Below are 8047 nucleotides of genomic sequence, written 5' to 3'. Positions count from 1 at the left end.
TTGAATAATATTGCAGGAGCTATTACATTCTGAATAGGGCAAACTGGGCCTTGGTTTAATATCGTATCTGAAATTTGTCACCTCTGACAGCTTAGCATTCTGTCAACACTGTGAGGCTCACTGCTTCAATTCTGCAGTGCAACAGAAAGAGATATACCTAAAAAATATCTGACTATAACAAGTTAGCACAGTTATATTTTGGTTTTTTCACCATTTGTAGTGAAAGTTAGAATGCTGCATTTAAAACAGTCCCTTCCTTTCAATTTCTCTTCACTGTTTTCTCAAGGCAGATTTGGAGAATGTTGCAAATAATATGAGTCTTTGACTTTTATCTCTCTACCTCTGATGAACACGTTACTGCGGATATCTGTATAGATCTTGAATGTGACAGTTTCAGTCTTTATTTGTGTTTTTCTTTATTGGATTAACCATAGGGCAATCCAAAAAATTGTTTGTGGATGATAAAAATTGAATATGATTAATTAATACTGCAATATGCAAATTAAGTACTTAATCACCTTTAAGTAGCATCCTGTAGTGCACTGGAAGAGTGGTGAATTATATGTGATGAGACTGAAGCTTTTCAGATCACAACGCTCCATATGAAATGCACAATAGGATAATGGCTGCTGTGTTTAAGTATTGCAGTGGTCACAGCAGATACAGTGCAAACAAGATTGTCTTACTCAGCATAGCTAATCATAGTCTGTTAGGTTTCCTCTAGTGTTGCAGCCGTTGTACTTTAATTGGTGAAACCTCTCTGGGACTGCATTATTTGGTATATATGAAAATTCGAAAATATTTAAAGCAGAATATTAACAGTTATATATAGAACAACTGATGTTTATATGTTTATCATACCTATTGTCAATAATTTAAGGTTTTTTTAAAAAAACTAAACAGGTTTACATCAACATGAAAATGTTGATTAATTAATTGTCATATAACAAGTTAATGTAGCATACAGACAAATCAGTTGTTGACAGTACTACCAAGGTACAAACTATCACTTGAATGCAAAATGGAAATTCAAACAGAGGATTACATTGCAATAAGAGCACATCATTTAAATGGAAGAAAAGCTGGAGGACTCCATCAAAGCTATGGATTCTGTCTGCCTCTGTACTGATTTGTCCCTTTGTTCTCTACCCAGCTGATAATTTCCACTTGGATGATTCAGACTAAAGTCTATCCCACAACCTTTCTGTGTCGTGACTAAAGCTGAATTGCATAGAAATTAACAGCCATCCCATTTGCTGTTATTGTCAAGGTAGGAGAGGGCAAATATGGACAGGTCTACAGCTCATCTTTAGGGGAACAGGAAAAGTATTCAGAATTTTGTCTGTTTAGAACTTGAATTTGCTTTATTGAGTTTGTGATAGGGTAATTATTCGACAACTCTTAACTTTTGATCGATGTATTTATTTGCCTCATTTTCATTCATTTTATTAAAGCCTAACATAAATAAATAGTACTTAGTACTTAGTTGTTGTTGTGCATTTCACTGGTTACATTATTGTTTCCTTTATGCATAGCCAGAAAAGGAACTATGAGGGGGAGAAAGGGGGTAAATCAAGAAACAGTTGTTAGTACCAATAGATTGAGAGCGACATCATAGAGAATAAGAAAGCGGTCAGGAGATTTAAATTAATGGCTGAGAAATAAAAGGTATAGGCAGATGTTGAAAACCCAGGTTATTTGCATGGATCATTCCCGAAAGATATACACATTGGACGAATAGAAGGAAGTATCAAAAGTTAGAAATCTGCATCAACAATCAGTGAACCATCAGTATTTTCTCTTTTGATATCATTTTCACCATGTCAGATTGCAAATTGTTCCTAGTGCTACTTAAGTGAAGGGGAGATAACACAGTGTGGAGTTGGAGGAACACAGCAGGCCAGGCAGCATCAGAGGAGCCGGAAAGCTGCCTGGCCTGCTGTGTTCCTCCAGCTCCACACTGTGTTATCTCAGACTCCAGCATCGGCAGTCCTTACTATCTCTTAAGTGAAGGGGACCTGCTAGGATATACAAAATGTACACACCTGTTTTCCCTCAGTGCTTCCTGATTTTTATTTGTGGAAGTAATTTAACCGGAACTGCAAGGGCAAGCTATATCTGCTGTCACCATGCATTTGGATGTGGGAGGGGAAGCTAACTAAAGACATCTCCTTTTCATTCTTGAGTGTTAATAAATTGCATCAGGTAACTCAGAATTTTTTGCTTTTGAATGCAGTTTTCTACGAGATTTTTTACCAATTTTTGACCATTACACCTTGAAATATAGAGGGAGGAGAACTGTATAACCCAGACTAGTGATTTAGAGTTTTGCTGAAAAAAGACATTTGTTGAAGCTTTTCGCCTTACTGGATAATTCACAGGAAAACAGTAAAGGAGAAAACCAGTGTTCATCATTTGAATGCATGATTTTATCATCATGTGTATTTTACAGTGAAAAGCTTTCCCACTGTCACCATGATCCATTGCCATTTTGAATAGTGGACTGTGCTAATTGGTTGACAAGTGGACTCTAATTGGTAGAGGTGATGCCATTGAGAATACAGCAGTTAATGATGGTTGATAATTGATAGTCTGACTTTGTTCAGATTTCAACCCAGACACATTGACACTGATTCAGTTGGATCATTGCCCTGAGAAATAAACCAGAGGATGCTTGTCACCTATTTTGATGAGCTGAAACAGTGCTGTGTTTGCATGTGTTTCTGTCTGCAAATAATAGGCATCTTTATATTAATATATGCCGTTTCCAGAAGACACAAGTACACCATTCTGTGAGCCTGATAAATAAATCCTAAATTAGTTTTTGCTGTATTCTTCACATACTCAGGATTATCCAGCCAACAATGTTCAATTGCAGAATCACATCTAATGTCAGACACAATGTCCAGACTGGCTGGGTAGAGTCAATAGAGTCAAACTGCAATGAACAGTTGAAGGTATGTGCAGTTTGATATAATCTGCCAATCTGTAGGACATACAGTCTAATACTTGGCATCATGCTGGCACTGAAATTCATATACCACATCACTCATTTATATAATTTAATCTATAAATTAAATCCCTTTTTTTTTCTAAATGGTTTTGCTGCTGCATATACCATGAGCTGGAAAGATGCACCATAGAGTTATAATCTGATAAATAGCATGTTTGAACAGATGTATAATTCAAGGGGTGTGTTTTATCTCTTTTGTTCCTTTGCCTCAGTGAAGTATCTGCAGTTCTTACTATCTCTGAAGACTAAAAGGGTATGTCTCTGAACAAAATACAGATAAACCCCTTACAGATGGGGAGTACCTTGTAATCTATTTCCATGACAATAGGACATGCCTGGGGTGTTCCAAACAGCAATTTACACAAATTAATTCTGAGCTTCTGAGACCCACTTGAATAACTTAAATTTCTGATAAAGTCAGGAAATTCTTCTTAATTTACTGGTTCCACCAATAAGCTCCTTTGGTTGACAATGGATTTTACCGTCTTTTCAACTGGAACTCAATTAACAATCTGAGCCTTTTATTAAGGTAAGTGTAGATATCCTAGTTTGATCACAAATCTAGAAATTGGCTGTTCACGGCTAAAGTTTTCTCCCTCCAAATGCTAACTTCATTAAATAAATGCTCTGAACTATAATTACTGCAGGTTTGTTTACCAGTTCCTAAAACAAGTGTTTCCATTTAACTTATATTTATCAATTTAATCTCTAAATTGTTGAATTTGCGAACAGAAGGATGCTGCCACCAATCTAAGGGGCTATGCTCCGAAAGTTTGTGTTTTCAAATAAACCTGTTGGACTATAACCTGGTGTTGTGTGATGTCTCACCTTGTTCTAAGAACCTAATTGGTTTACAGTGGTTGAGGATCAGCCACTATTGAGTTGTTAGAGGAAGTGGTACTTGTCTTAACAAATATAATTCATTGCATGATACAACTCAGGACAAGTTATATTAGTTTGTCAGGCATCTTTACTGAGACTTTGAGAAGGCCTGTGAATAGAGGTCAGCTCACAATGAGGTCCTAAGAAGTTCTTTCTTATCTGTCTCCAAACCAACATGACATAATCAGATTGGGTAGAGTTTACTGCACACACAACAGTAATCTTTTGAGAACCATAGCCTGATTACATCTCTCACCCCTTTTCTTTTCTTGTAGCCAACACAGATACATTCATGTATTTAATTAAATTTAATACCACCACATCTGCTATCCAAGTCTCTGATATGACAAATTCTGTCAGTCTGGATATTTCACAATTCTTCTAGAACAAGTATCAATTAGACTTGAAAGATTGCTAGGTCTTTGGCTGACTGTTGACATTGATTGTGATATTGACCATGACTCTGATCTTGACTTTGCATGGTCAGTAGACCATCGATATTATGACATTCCTAATTGGGCTCATCCCAATGAATCACCAATGGGTGATTAATCCACAATGAAACATGGTTTTGCTGTTCCTCTGTACAACTCCCAGAGGTATAAAGATAAATTTGAACACTGCTGGCCCACTGCTTCTTGAACTATCCATATTAATCTTCCTTATCCATATCTGCTGCCCTTGACGTAAGTGTGGTAATCATGTGCATAATGACATCTATAATGGCATCTAACCTGCTGCTCGCAGTAAGAATGTTCCTTCTTACAATCATTCTCATGGTCCAGTGAACTCTACTGTGGAGTTAACCTCTTTGGTAGGATAGAGAGTTGAGACATAAGGTTTTTTTAAACTATCAGTAATTCTGATGGTGATAAACCATACTGGATTGGGGTGGACTAGTAGTTTAACAAGACTGAATAAAAGTGAGTATTTTTCTTCAAAAGTGATTTAACCATCTGGAGCCATGCTTAGCTCCCCCATTTTGACTGTAGGTATTTTGGAAAGCTTGTTATACCCCCAAATTCATAAGTAAATGCAAGTAGAGACAATGGTGTGGTGGTAATATTACTTGACTAGCAACTCGAAGACACGGGCATGTCCTCTGAGGGCCTCTTGGTTCAAAACCCAAATTTTAATGCACTTAAATTCCAATCGGGAATAGATAATTAGTTTCAAGAATTGATGTCATGAAGCTGCTATTAATTGTTGTAAAAACACATCTGGTTTACTTATGTGGAGATAGTAGGAACTGCTGATGCTGGAGTCTGAGATAACAAGGTGTAGAGCTGGATGAACACAGCAGGCCAGGCAGCATCAGAGGAGCAGGAAAGCTGACGTTTCGGGTCTGCACCCTTCTTCAGAAAAAAATGGTTTACTTATGTCCTTTAGGAAGGGAAATCTGCCATCCTTCCCTGGTTAGGCCTACATGTGACTCCAGATAGTAATGGGCCTCATAAATGGCCCAGCAAGCCAGTCAGTAGGAAGGGCAAAACAAAACCTCACTTTGTGAGCACTGCCCACATCCCATCAATTTTCTTTTTTAGAAAACTGTTTGCAAGACTCACGAGCAAATTGTGATCTGTTGTTTGATATGACCACTTCAGGGATCTCATTTGTAGCAAATAACTCATGCAAGATTCTGACAACTGTCTTGGTAGTGGTGATATATAGATTTTTCAGCTCTATCACTGTAAGCATGTTCCCGGATGCTGAACCTTTCTGATAAATTATGCAGTTTCTAGAACTTTATTTGTTCTCAGCTTAAATTAATTGTCAAAAGTTTGACTAAGAGTCAATTCAAAAGTAGCTGTGCCTTCTTTTATACTGCAATTTACAATGTCATCAACTGCAAACCCTACTGATATTTAATCATGGATTTCAGGTCTTCCAAAGTAGGGGTCATGACCAAAAATTGTGGCGACAATCTGGAATTTTGGGTCACAGGCTCAGCGGTAGCAATTTCCAACATGTTACTCCATTCCCCCGGCCCCTCACTCTCATTGGTCTCCTCTTCCCTACATCCTGCTCACATAGGTCCTCCCAGCCCCCTACCCTCATAGCTCTCACAGACGGTTTATAGCAATTTTCAAAAATTGAAATGGAATCTCAGTAGGAAAATTTTGGGAAGTACTGATGTATTTCTTTGTTCAGTTTATGATTGAGTATTTTAGCTTGAAGCAATGAAGTATTTTAAAATCTGTGTTTCTCCAAAATGTTCAATTCTATGTTCTATTTAGCCTATCTCTGATTTTAAATATTGTCGGTAGAATTATGTAATCTTCCATGTCTTTCTAATGTGACAATTTTTCTTCTCAAATGCTGCAAACGAGTGCAGTACCCTCACCCCACAGGGACTTTTAACATTCACAGAACTCCAATATGTTTAATCTTTAGCTGAATCTCTAACTTACAACGCTCCTACAGATCCTGATTTCTGGAAGAATTTGTACCTGTCAAATTGGATTAGCCCTTTCTAGCCTACACTTCATTTTCTTGTTTCCTATTAGATCAGAAGTAAAAGCTTTAGCTTCAAACACTATTTCTCCCTTGTTGGGCTTTTCATGACTTCCAGTTGACTGCTTGTTAATTCATCCACTTGCAAGTGTTGACAGTCTGTGTGACCAGCTACTAACGTGGTAAAGACCATAAAGATATAAACTCGCTTTTGTCTGAAGAAAAACTGTTCTTCTCAGTTGAATGGAAGTTTCACCATTGTATAGATAGCGATGATGCCAGTGCTGATCACCATGTGGTATTTGTGAGTACAAAGATGCTACCACAAATTTTCATTCTTTGATTGGGTCTAGGGGCAGATTTACAGTGGTAGGTGATCACCTACAATTGAGTCTTAAAGAGAAGATGCTTTTGTCTTAAAAATACCTAATTTATTGCATGATAGCAATCTGGTACTAGTTATGTTAGTTTGTTAGACAGAGTTAATAATTAAAATAAATCGATTTGGTCGGCACTCCATGAGATGCTAAGATATTTTGCCTTATCCCCACTCAAGCTATTTAGTTTGATTTGATTTGATTTATTGCAGTCACATGTACCTAGATATAGTGAAAAGTTTTGTTTTACAAGCAGTACAGACAGATCATAGCAAACAAGGACCTACAGGTCATAGATAACAAGGTGTAGAGCTGGATGAACACAGCAGGCCAAGCAGCATCAAAGGAGCGGGAAAGCTGATGTTTCGGGTCTGGACCCGTCTTCAGAAATGGGGGAGGGGAAGGGGATTCTGAAATAAATAGAGAGAGAGGGGGAAGCAGATGGAAGATGGATAAAGGAGCAGATAGGTGGAGAGGAGACGGACAGCTCAAAGAGGTGGGGATGAAGCCAGTAAAGGTGAGTGTAGGTGGGGAGTTTGGGTTGGGGTTGGTCAGTCTAGGGAAGACGGACAGGTCAAGGGGGCGGGAATGAGGTTGGTAGGTAGGAGGTGGGGGTGGGGCTTGAGGTGGGAGGAGTGGATACATGGGAGAAAAGACGGACGGCTTAGGGAGGCAGGATGAGGTTAGTAGGTAGGAGATGGGAGTGGGGCTTGAGGTGGGAGGAGGGGATAGGTGGGAGGAAGGACAGGTTAGGGAGGCGGGGACGAGCTGGGCTGGTTTTAGGATGCGGTCGGGGGAGGGGAGATTTTGAAGCTTGTGAAGTCCACATTGATACCATTGGGCTGCAGGGTTCCCAAGCGAAATATGAGGTGCTGTTCCTGCAACCATCGGGTGGCATCGTTGTGGCACTGCAGGAGGCACAGGATGGACATGTCATCCAAGGAGTGGGAGGGGGAGTTGAAATGGTTCGCGACTGCGAGGTGCAGTCGTTTGTCACAAAGGTGCTCCACAAAGCGGTCCCCAAGCCTCCGCTTGGTTTCCCCGATGTAGAGGAGGCCACATCGGGAACAGCGGATACAGTATACCACATTAGCACATGTGCAGGTGAACATCTGTTTAATGTGGAAGGTTTTCTTGGGGCCTGGGATGAGGGTGAGGGGGGAGGTGTAGGGGCAGGTGTAGCACTTCTTGCGATTGCAGGGAAAAGTGCCGGGGGTGGTGGGGCTGGTGGGGAGTGTGGAGCGGACAAGGGAGTCATGGAGAGACTGGTCCCTCCAGAAAGCAGATAAGGGTGGGGAGGGAAAAGTGTCTTTGGTAGTGG

This window comes from Rhincodon typus, chromosome 12, assembly GCF_021869965.1.
Source record: "Rhincodon typus isolate 14 chromosome 12, sRhiTyp1.1, whole genome shotgun sequence".
Classification (NCBI taxonomy): Eukaryota; Metazoa; Chordata; class Chondrichthyes; order Orectolobiformes; family Rhincodontidae; genus Rhincodon; species Rhincodon typus.
The sequence above is the reverse complement of the archived record's forward strand: the minus strand, read 5'-3'. Positions refer to the sequence as shown.